A 10,520-nucleotide genomic window follows, 5' to 3' on the forward strand; every position below is an offset into this window, starting at 1 on the left:
CCCCTCCCTCGCCCCCCCGCTTCTGCCTGCATGCTTGGATTCTGTTCCCTCTGCTCGTCAGAGGAATAAACTAACAATGCTGTCCTCCTTGGAGCTGCCCCAAAGGATTCTGCAGTGTTTACCTTGTGGAGACCAGCATTTCCAGTATAGTCCTATGCTACTCTCCCCCACGCCCACCCCCTCACATACCCTGCACAGATTCCTGGGTAGCAAGCCAGTGGAGCAAGATGGAACAATAGAGTCCATACACTTGAGAGCCGAGTTAACAGAGGCGCTGTATCAGTTAAGCACACTTGCACTTAGAACGCTGTTTCTCCCAACTCACTAGTCGTTGTTCCTGAGGGCACAAGAATTTTTAGGCAGCAAACTGCTTCGTTTTGATTCGGCACGTCATGACTTCCCTGCGTACTGCTGTGTGCACCACTCTCACCTGCTTTAGACCACACTTCGAACCATTCTTACAGTCTAGTATTTGGATTTAGCTAACGCTTCTCTCCCCCATGCCAGCTCCCTGAATGTTGATCTGAAATTGGTTTTATTCTGGTCAGTCTCCATTAGCCTGCACGTGTAGGATACTTCAGGCTTTGGCTAGGCCGTGATATATGCATGAAACGTTGTCAGTCCCCTAATGGCCCACTGCAGTGTGTTAGTCTTAGAGACACAGCGGTGAAGCAGAATTGTCCATGTTTACTCTTACTCTGAAAAACAAATGTAGCTTTCCACTAGGGGCAGACCTCGGGACAGGACCGTGCATGACTTGGAGCATCAGTTATAGAGGGGAGGGGGAAGTGCCATCTCAGCCTGCGTTTGTTGGCACAGAACAGCTTGGGTGCAGTTACAATCTCTGAAACAGGTCAGCTGGGGACGGGGCTGTTCAACAGTGAGTCTTGGAAGAGGAGCAAAGCAGGAAGTTGCAAGAGAATTGTTAGGCGGGGCGGGCGAGGGGAGAGAGAGAGCGGGGGTCGTCAGTGATGGCAGCTGAAGGAATGTGACTTGTAAGTCTTGTTGGATAGAAGGCCAGGCAACGTGTGATTGGTGAATGGGCTGCCGAGAAGGACTATACCAGCTTGCTCAAAGACTTTGGGGGAGCGTGTGGTATGATCTCTAGTCATCCAAGCATGCGTGGTTTCCCGCCCTTTCATTCTCCAGCTGCCACTTCCCTCCCTTGCCCCAGGCAGCCCTCTCCCCCTTTTTCTCTCTGCCCCTCTCCTTCCATTGCTTCACTCACCCTTGGTTCATTCCTCTTCGTTTAGGGGCTGAGTTTGTCCTTCCCTGCTCTGGATGAGCCTGTTCTCAGCCAGCCCTGTGCTGTGCAGAATGTAGGCCTGCCTGCGAGTGGATTCAAAACTGGTGCCAGGCCACGGAGATGGCTTGATCTAAACAGGGGGAATGAAACTATCCTTTGCCTCTTCTCTGCTACCCCACCCCCAACTTAAAATTCCAGCTGTGAGGGCTAGATGGGCTGTGCTGCGCTAGAAATCTGGGTCTTGTACAGAACTTGAGTTACCTGAGGAGGGGAGGGCCAGTGGGATGGGATCACTGTGAGGCTTGGAGATGAAATGTAGTGGTATTGGCTTCACGTGATATTGCCATTGGAGATCTCCTGTGGAGTCCTCTTCCCCCCGAGAAAGACAGGTAATCTGCCTGCAGTTGTCTGTCACCTGCAGGGAAAGAAGGGGTTAAACCCCCTCCCCTCTCTACCATGCATAAACTAGAGTTGCTTCCTTGGAAAGAGATTGGTCCCTGGGGCAAGATCTCGTAGAGCTGCTAATTGGCTGACTGCAGTCTCTGATAGGGGAAAAATAAAATGGAACAAAACTGATAAGGCTGAGTGGAAATGTGCTGCGTGTTGCTGAGAGTCAAAGGGCCTCTGAGCTGTGCTGCTAACCTTACTAACCTCCGTCTCTGTGGGTTCCCCTTTGCCATCTGGTATTATCAGGGAGACAGACGTAACGTTGGTTTCAGAGGGTAGCAGGTGTTGCAAGCTAACATCAGTTAGTTAATGGAGTGGGCTAGACATTAGCTAGGAAAATATCCCACCTTGGGAGACATGGGCGCACATGCTAGAGGAGGAGATTGCGGAGAGTGAGTTGCGTTAACTTGTCCTCGTGCTCAGTCTTGCTTCTGGTCGGACCTTTGATAGATAAATTATTTAAGAACCACCAGTTCTCTCTTGCACATTCACCCCTCCTCGCACCACCTAAGGAGCCCTGCTATCCAGGCAGGTCAGATCTGGAGCCTAAAACCCTGGGGCCTGACTCAGCATGCTGAGCACTCATGAGGGCTGTAGAAGTCAACAGGAGCTGCGAGTGCCCAGAATGTCTGAAAGTCGAGCCCATGGCCTCTGTTGTAAATGTCGGAGCTACTGCTGGAGCTTTCCAATGTCCTGCATCAGGATCTCCCATCTTCTCCGTTCTGTTCATTGTGATTTGCAAGAATGGGAGCAGTTGAATCCCTTTGAGGAAAGGAATGGCTTGTTCCATTTGTCCTTGGAAGATGGTTACCTCAATTACTCTTCCACCCCTTTATTGTAAATGCTTCCTCTACACGAGTGAGAGAACTGACACGGCTCTGGTATTCATGGGTGAAGGAGAAGGACGTGTCCGAAGAGCAGCATGGCTCAGCAGAAAGCCTTTCTCATAGTGTTTAGAAATCACAGCTACGTACTCAGTGACACTAAATTAACGTTGGGATCCGTTGTAAGTTCTAATGATACTTTATTCTAGGTTCTAGTATTTATTTTGTCAAGATATGCTTTCCAATGCGTTTTTTAACATCATCTGTTAACTCCTTGTGTGCTGAGATGTAAAAAATGAATTGTTTCTATTTAAATATACCTCTTTTGGGTTTTGGTTTTAAATGTTGCGTGTAGATTGCAGGCGCATCTTTGGCGAGTGTAATAGATAACAATGTGCTGTACAGACTTTTAGGATGTTTAACACGTATGCAAGGTTCAAGGGAGAAAAAGCTCATAAAAACTTAGCATGGTCCCTCTTAAAGGGCAGAGTATATGTATGCTAAGTGGTCTGAGTTGGACCATCATGTAGCCTCCAATGTCCCTTTCTCCTGCCAACTTTAATAACCCCGTCCCCCAAATTACATTGACCAAATCAGCTCGGGTGCCAGCATTTCAGGTTTGTTTTTACAGTTCCAGGCAGAGGGAGTTTTTAAGGAATGAAACTAGCTGCTTCCACCTTAAATGGAGGACTGTTACCCAGCCAGACATAGTGATGAGACTTGGTTTCCTCCAGTGGTGTAGCAGTAGATCTAGACGGGGGCTTCCAAAGGCACAGAAGGAGTTAATTGCCCAACTCCTGTTGGATTTTAGTGGGAGTTGTGCACCTCCTCGACTCCTTTGAAAGCCCTAGCCAATGTGACCTGTATCTGCTGCTTCCCATTCGCTACTCTTCTGTTTCCACCAGTGAGGATGGTACATATGGTGGTGCTCCCCTGTTCCCTTTTTTTTTTTTTTTTTTTTTTTGCCTTATAAATTCTAGGGCCTCCTGTGTTGTTGGGATGTGCTGTGGGGCAAGGTTACGCTGGTTGGCTCCATCTCTGGGCTGAGCTGATCGAGCTTGGTCTGTATTTGTTTACCTCCTCAGTACCAACCCCAAGGCTTGCAGAGGCTGTCCTGGGGGGGAAAAAATAAAACTCAGGACAGTGTTTTTTCATGGAAATAATGAAGCAATCGGTGGGTAAATCACATTCTTCTTGCAGGTAACTCTTTGACTGCCATAGGCATCCTGTTGGCATCTTCCCATTGCCTTTGTCTGACTGGCCCAGTAGAAGAATGCTGGCAGAAAACCCCTTCCTGCATGCATTTATAAGCACTCAGGTGCTGCTACCGTCCACTTAATAACCCGCTCCTGTCCCTTTCGAACTCACCCCTGTAGGACCAGTTTGCCCCTGTACTCACCGTCCACAACTTCCCACACGTAGCGGGTTGTCCAGATCACAACATGCCCTTTGACATGGGACTTTAAAACCTCGCCACTCCCATCCCTGCCTCATACAAGCAGCAGCAATTGCACTATCCATCTGGGCTAAGTGCAAGGCTCCATTTGACTGCGAGCTGGCTTTACCCACCCATTGCTCCCTCCTGCTGTCTCCACCTAGTCAATGGCAAGCATATGCCAAACACACCCCCTGCGCTGTGTTTTTATAAGTGTGAGCTCTTCTTCATTCTGTAATGTTATTCTGAGCTACCATTAACACTACAAATGTAACCTGTGTAATAGCGTCTCTGTATATTAAAGCTGTAGGCTTTCCAGATAAAAGTGGATAATATTTATTTACTGAAGATACTGGGTATTTTTTTGTTTGGGGGAGGGGGGAGGGAAAGGGGACTTAACTGTTAAAAATATTGACTATGTAAAAACAGAAGAAACACACACTAAATAAATGTGTTGCTGTCTTTATGTAGAAAGCCAGTGTGTTTACGTAAGGATGATCCAAGTGTATTACTCTACCATACTTAACTTACAGAAATCATCTCTCTAGTTTGGCTCTTGCATGTGCAATACTCCAATAAAAGCACTACTAGTGTGAACTGTACAGTGATGGCTATGAATCTGTGTCTCAGATACACCTGGTGTCTTGCTTTCCTTTCCTCCTGCTCTTCCTAACCAGACCGCTGATAACGTTTATTTTTGTCCATAGCTTCCTTGAGTTGCTCATCAGCCCACCAAGACTTTCCAGTGTTCCTTTCACATGATGCTCATTGTACAAAGCCGTCTTTCAGGTATCTTGAGTTGGTTTAAATGCACTAATTCTCAGACTTGACCCACTTCTAAAATTGTCCGCTGGTGGGAGATGTTCTCTGCGTTTGTGTTGAGGTGGATCTAGTTCCTGTGTGATGGTGTTGGATTGACAACCTGGAAACCAAAGATCTGTCCATAGAACTGGTATAATATGGGCGACAGCAATGCAGGCTTCTCCTCACTGCCCAGACCCAGACTTGGAGCATGAGTAGAATGGAGATTGAAATCCACACATCCTTGGCATCTGAAATTGACTGCAAATTGGTGCCGGTTGTGTTGGTGACACCTGTCCACCTAGTACCAAACAACACACTCATTTCATAGGGACCACTGGATGATCACTCATTGAGAATCTGATTTGGTGACCTAGTAGCAAGAGGGCATTACTAATCCCCCCGTCTGTCTGGTTCCTTTTGTGTGCTGTGGATTCTAGGTAGACCCCTTCTTATAATGAGTCTTCTACCTTGCACCACAGAACTCACAATGCAAGTGCTACCAGACACCTATTCTGGGCACTTCCCCTGCTGGCTGCGCAGGATCAGTAAACTGCTGAAAATGCTGTCTCCCTAGAGCTGTGTCCACCTGTACCATTCTGTGGTGGCTGACAGCATACTCAGTACAGTAGTAAATGGAAGAGTAATTACTTTGCTAGTGTAGAACTAGAAATGCCATGAAATACGTTTTCCAAATGCAAACAGGCAGGGAAAGAAATTGTGCTGTCTAGTTCCCAAGAGGAAAGTAAAAGCAGTAGTGAGTAGTTTAAAAAACACCTGTTTAAATTTTTTTTCCCCCCAAGTATGGAGTTTGCTAACTTGAACTGTTCTGAGAATTAAGCATTTCCCCTCATAATAGCTGCAGGTTGGCTTTCAAAGCAGCTGAATTAAAGTGAAACAGGATAACTCTGAGATATCACAAATAAAGCTGTAGTGAAGGTAAGGGCTGATTTCTCCCCCTCCGCCCCCCACTCCATTCCCGCCTGGTTAGATCAAGAGTAGGTGAGTGGTGCTAATAACTGATGCCTTTGACAGTAAGCTTGTCCCTACTAAAGAACTGAAATTTCAATGGTTGTTTCAGACTCATCCATTCTACTGCCAAAGGGTGTTTAGAAATGATGTGCCACACATAGCCAATCCACTGCTGCTCCCATCGCCTTTCCAAACATTGCACTGGTTTGTTCACTGTTAGTCAGATCATGTGCCTGACTCTTTGTGTGTCAAACGCTCTGGCAGGAGCTGTAGTGCCCAGTTCTATTCAGGACAAAGGTGCATAGCTACCGTTGGCCTGACAGAGCAGAAATGGCATGAAAGTCACTAAGTTGTACATTCCCCAAACAACAAATGCTGGACTTGCGGTAGCACATTTTAGAATGCAAAACAAACATCAGCAGGAAGCTATGCCTGGGTGGAGAATACAGCCCCATAGGAAGTACAGGGGTGTAACAGGCCTTCGTTCTGAAGACCTGGGTTCGAATCCCTGTGCATATGGTGCCATCCCATCCCCATCTGACTGCGTGGCTAAGTCAAGCATGCTTGACAGTTACTACACAGGAGAGGCCCACAGTGGGATGCATGGTGGGAGGGAGTTGGGAGTACCCACGGCACCTGAGTCTGTTTGCTGTATATATTTTGATGGTGTACATTCTCCTATAAAAGAAAAGGCACCAACACTGTTCTAGCAAGGGCTACTGTAGATCAGGACTGAGGTGCATTAGCAAAGTCCTCTAGGGAGTTCAGGCCTGCAGTATAGAGACGCTGCATACTGGTGCTGAAACAAGGGCAAGGTGAGTGAGGCACTTGCCTCGAGCGCGCAAAGCGGAGGGGTGCAGCTCTACCGCCCAAGCGGGGCAGAGGGGAAAGAAAAAAAAAAAAAGCCGCAATCAGCGGCAATTCGGCGGTGGGTCCTTCTCTCCGAGAGGGACTGAGGGACTTGCCGCCGAAGAGCCTGCAGCCGGCCCTTGCCTCGGGCGCAAAAATTCCTTGTTACAGCTCTGCTGCATCCTGAGGAGCTGTAGGGGGACCCAGAATTGGAATAGCTGGGTGTGCTGCAGGCCAGATTTAGTGGCGGAGCTGTTGGACCCTGGCCCTGGGGGTGCTGAAGGTTGGGATGGGAGGTGCATGGGAAGGGTTGTTTGTATGGCACTCCAGGCTGGAAAGCAGAAGTGCAGGGGATGAATGGAGGTGCATCAACAGCTGTGTAGGCAAAGCTTGCATAGCTACCTCGAGTTTCTATTTAAAAATTTTATTAAGATGTTAAAAAAAATAGTGAACAGAGTTTGAGCATAGAATTTTCTGGTTATCAGGGAATACCATACAGATTATAGAGGGTGCAAAGTTTGGTTTAAGATAAAGTGGCATGAGGAATACATAATCTGCAATATCCCCGATTGGGGGTAAAAGGTTGATGGGTCAACGTACAGACATTGAGATATGGGGGTATGAAGTTCATAAAGTGGCTATGTTCGGGTGTGGATAATAATGAGTGGATATGATGAGGAGGAGGATGGATTGACCCTCATTCCGTGAGATTTAATGTTTAGGGAGTTTATGGTTCCAGTTCATAGGATCCAACGGAGAAGGTCACTTGGTCCCTTTCTCGTAGTGGGAGAACGATGTCACTCTGGCTCACGCCTCCTGGTGCTGTCGGTGGCCGGTGATGTGCTCGATGTAGCTCTACCTAGTGTCTCATACTGCGCTCACTAGGATGACCAGACAGCAACTGTGAAAAATTGGGATGGGGGTGGGGGGTAATAGGAGCCTATATAAGAAAAAGACCCAAAAATCGGGACTGTCCCTATAAAATCAAGACATCTGGTCACCCTACGCTCAGCACCGGCGTATCTGAGAGCCTTTTGGTTGTGCATTAAGCGCGGGGACTCACACCTGTCCCCAGGTGTTTGCTCTCACATCCGGGTCCCCGCTTGGCTTGGGGTGGTGGCAGTCCTCCATGCCCCTCAAACTGGCTTCTCGAACCCTGTCCAAGCACGCGCGGGCCTGACCAGCTGGGCGCTGGGCTGTGTCCCCTCCCAGCGCACTCAGGGAAAGGGTTGGGTGACTCTGAACCACGTGCACCGGCTGTGCGTCCCCTGGGGCATGTCCATGATGTAATCGCAGCCGGGCCGGAGCTGTGACGCAGAATCACTCCACTCCGGCCGGGCTCGCCCATTGGCTGCTTCCCACTGGTTCTACAGGCGGGGTTTCCCTGCTTCTCAACCAAACTTCAGCAAGGGGGGGGGGGAGTCCCGCCCCTGGTTGTAGCCCATTGGTCACCTGAAACGCGGCCCCGCCCATGGAGCCTGGTCCTGTTTTAACCCCTTCTTCTCCACTCTAGTTGGCATTGTTCTACCCGGGACCCTCAGGAAGCTTGTGTGGGTCTAAATAGGCCGCATCCGCATTAGCAGGGGCTGAGCCCTGCAAAATTCTGCTTCTGCAGAGCAGGGAGCTTTCTGAGGGACAGGAAAAATAAAGACTTGTCATTGTAATTCCTCCTGGTGGAGAGCCACTGTAGATTGTGTGTGTGGACCAGTCAATGTTCACGACCATCTTTTAAGGCTGATAACTCCTGATCTTTCCAAATCTTTCCCCTGTGCCGTGTAAGTCCGAGATCAGCCTGAGAAGCTCTTACTACCCCCGGGGATACACTTCCGGAACAGTAAGAGATTCTCTGAAAGAGAACGTAAGAACAGCCAGACTGGGTCAGCCCAATGACCCAGTGTCCTGTATCCAACAGTGGCCAGAGCTTCAGGGGGAGTGTACAGAACAGAGCGTTTGGAGTAATCCATCCCTGGCTTCTGGTAGGCAGGCTTGGGGGCACTCCAAGCATGGGGTTGCATTGCTGACCATCTTGGCTAGTACCCATTGATGGACCTTTGCCATAAACTCATCTCGTTTTGACCTTCCCAACATCCCATGGCAATGAGTTCCACAGGTTGTGAAGTGTGTGGAAAAAGTACTTACTTTTGTTTGTATTAAACCTGCTGCCTATTAATTTCCTTGCGTGATGCTTGGTTTTTGTATTGTGGGAAAGGATACATAACATTTCCCCCCACACCACTCATGATTTTACAGACCTCCATCATATCCCCCGCCCTTCATTGTCTCTTTTCTAAGCTGAGCAACCCTCATCTTCTTAGCCTTTCCCCATATGGAAGCCGTTCTATACCCTTGATCATCAGAGAAGGGAAAAGCTATTACGTGATGCTCGCTACTGTGCCTTTTGCCCAAGGGGCTGAAGCAGAGGGATCAGTGTGGTCTAGACTTTAGAGCAGAGTGGTGAGTTGGAACTCCTGGGTTCTGTTCTCATCTCTGCCACTGACCTCTCTGTGCATCAGTTTCAAGCCTCTGCTGAAAGGTGCTGTAGAAAGAAAGGGTATTCTGTGTGTAGGCCTCCACTTTCAGTGAGCTCCATCCACATTCTATGGCAGGAGTACATCATGTATTGCTTGTGTTTAAAACATGGAACAAACTGAAAGATGCTGTCTGGATTGGAGACAGGCAGGCACTTGCAGGTTTCTTTCTCTGCATTAATATCATTAGTTTACGGCTAGTTTTAGACTGTGTTGGAGGGCTAGGAGCACCAGCCTGGCTGCTCATTACCAACAGGGAGTAAGGGTGCATGGAGGGATGCCAGCTAGTCACGTCTTTCAGAGGCAGGGGGCTGTTCTTTGATACTTTCCACTGAATGACTGATGGTTTGTTTCATACCTGGGAACAATGGCCCTGTCTGAAAGATCCTTCTAAAGTCCTTTGCCATGGTTTTGGGTGAAAGCATCTGTTATGCACACTAGGGTCAGCCTGATTACGTGCGCCATATCCAATAGCAGCAAAGAGGTAAGCTGCAGAATAGTAAACCATATCTGATTTCATTCCAGGCATTGAACTAGGCAGAGACTCGTGACACATGCCTATGAAAAACCTTTTCAGTTCTGTTACCTCTAGACCTTCCTTCAAGGCCTGGTGTGAGACTGCATTTATAAAGTGTGAATGCCTAGAGCCCTGCACGGATACAAAATTTGTATCCCCATCCAATCTGCAAACATGATCTGCAAGTATCTGCGGATTTGCAGGGCTCTAGATGTAAAATTTGTATCTGGATCGATCCGAAAACCTAGTCCGCGGGCGTCCGCAGAGATAAAGTGGACAGCGGTAGATTGGCAGGGCTCTACTAATGTCACCGACTTGATATAATCTTATTAGATTACACCATGGTAACCACACTTCAGAAACACAGCCCTAGGCCTGTTCAGGAGAGTTCCACTTTCCCTGTTCACCACCACCTCTTGCTTCAGAACAAGTCTCCTTCCAAAGGGTTCTTGCTCGTCGGTGTATCTGAGCACTGACTTCTGCAGAGTCTCTCAGACAAGCTTTGCAAAGACTAATTATGCTGTCTTCCTGGGCTGTTGCCTCTATTAATTCAGACTCCCCTTCGTGATAACACAAGGGATTTCTTTGAGATTTGGGGCCAGCTAGGTGGCACTGTCCCTAATCCACCTCTTCCAGGCTCTTTATCCTCCTTGTGAAGACTGCTAGCTGTCTGGGAGGGGGGAGTTGTACCAGCAAATCATGCTGCAGAGCTGTGCAAAAACCTAGGGTTAGGTTGCCACCCTGCAATCGATCTCTTAGGAGAGGGCTGCACATGGCAAAAATAAATAGTCCCTAAAAGGCAGGCATGGCTGGGGAAGGCTTTTACTTTCTTCTGGGTCTCTTTCCTCACAGCAGTTCTATCCAAACCAGATATAAACCTCCTCGAGGGGGAATCGAAAAA

Source organism: Terrapene carolina, unplaced genomic scaffold, assembly GCF_002925995.2.
Source record: "Terrapene carolina triunguis isolate 2854851 unplaced genomic scaffold, T_m_triunguis-2.0 Scaffold93, whole genome shotgun sequence".
In the NCBI taxonomy this organism is placed as follows: domain Eukaryota; kingdom Metazoa; phylum Chordata; order Testudines; family Emydidae; genus Terrapene; species Terrapene triunguis.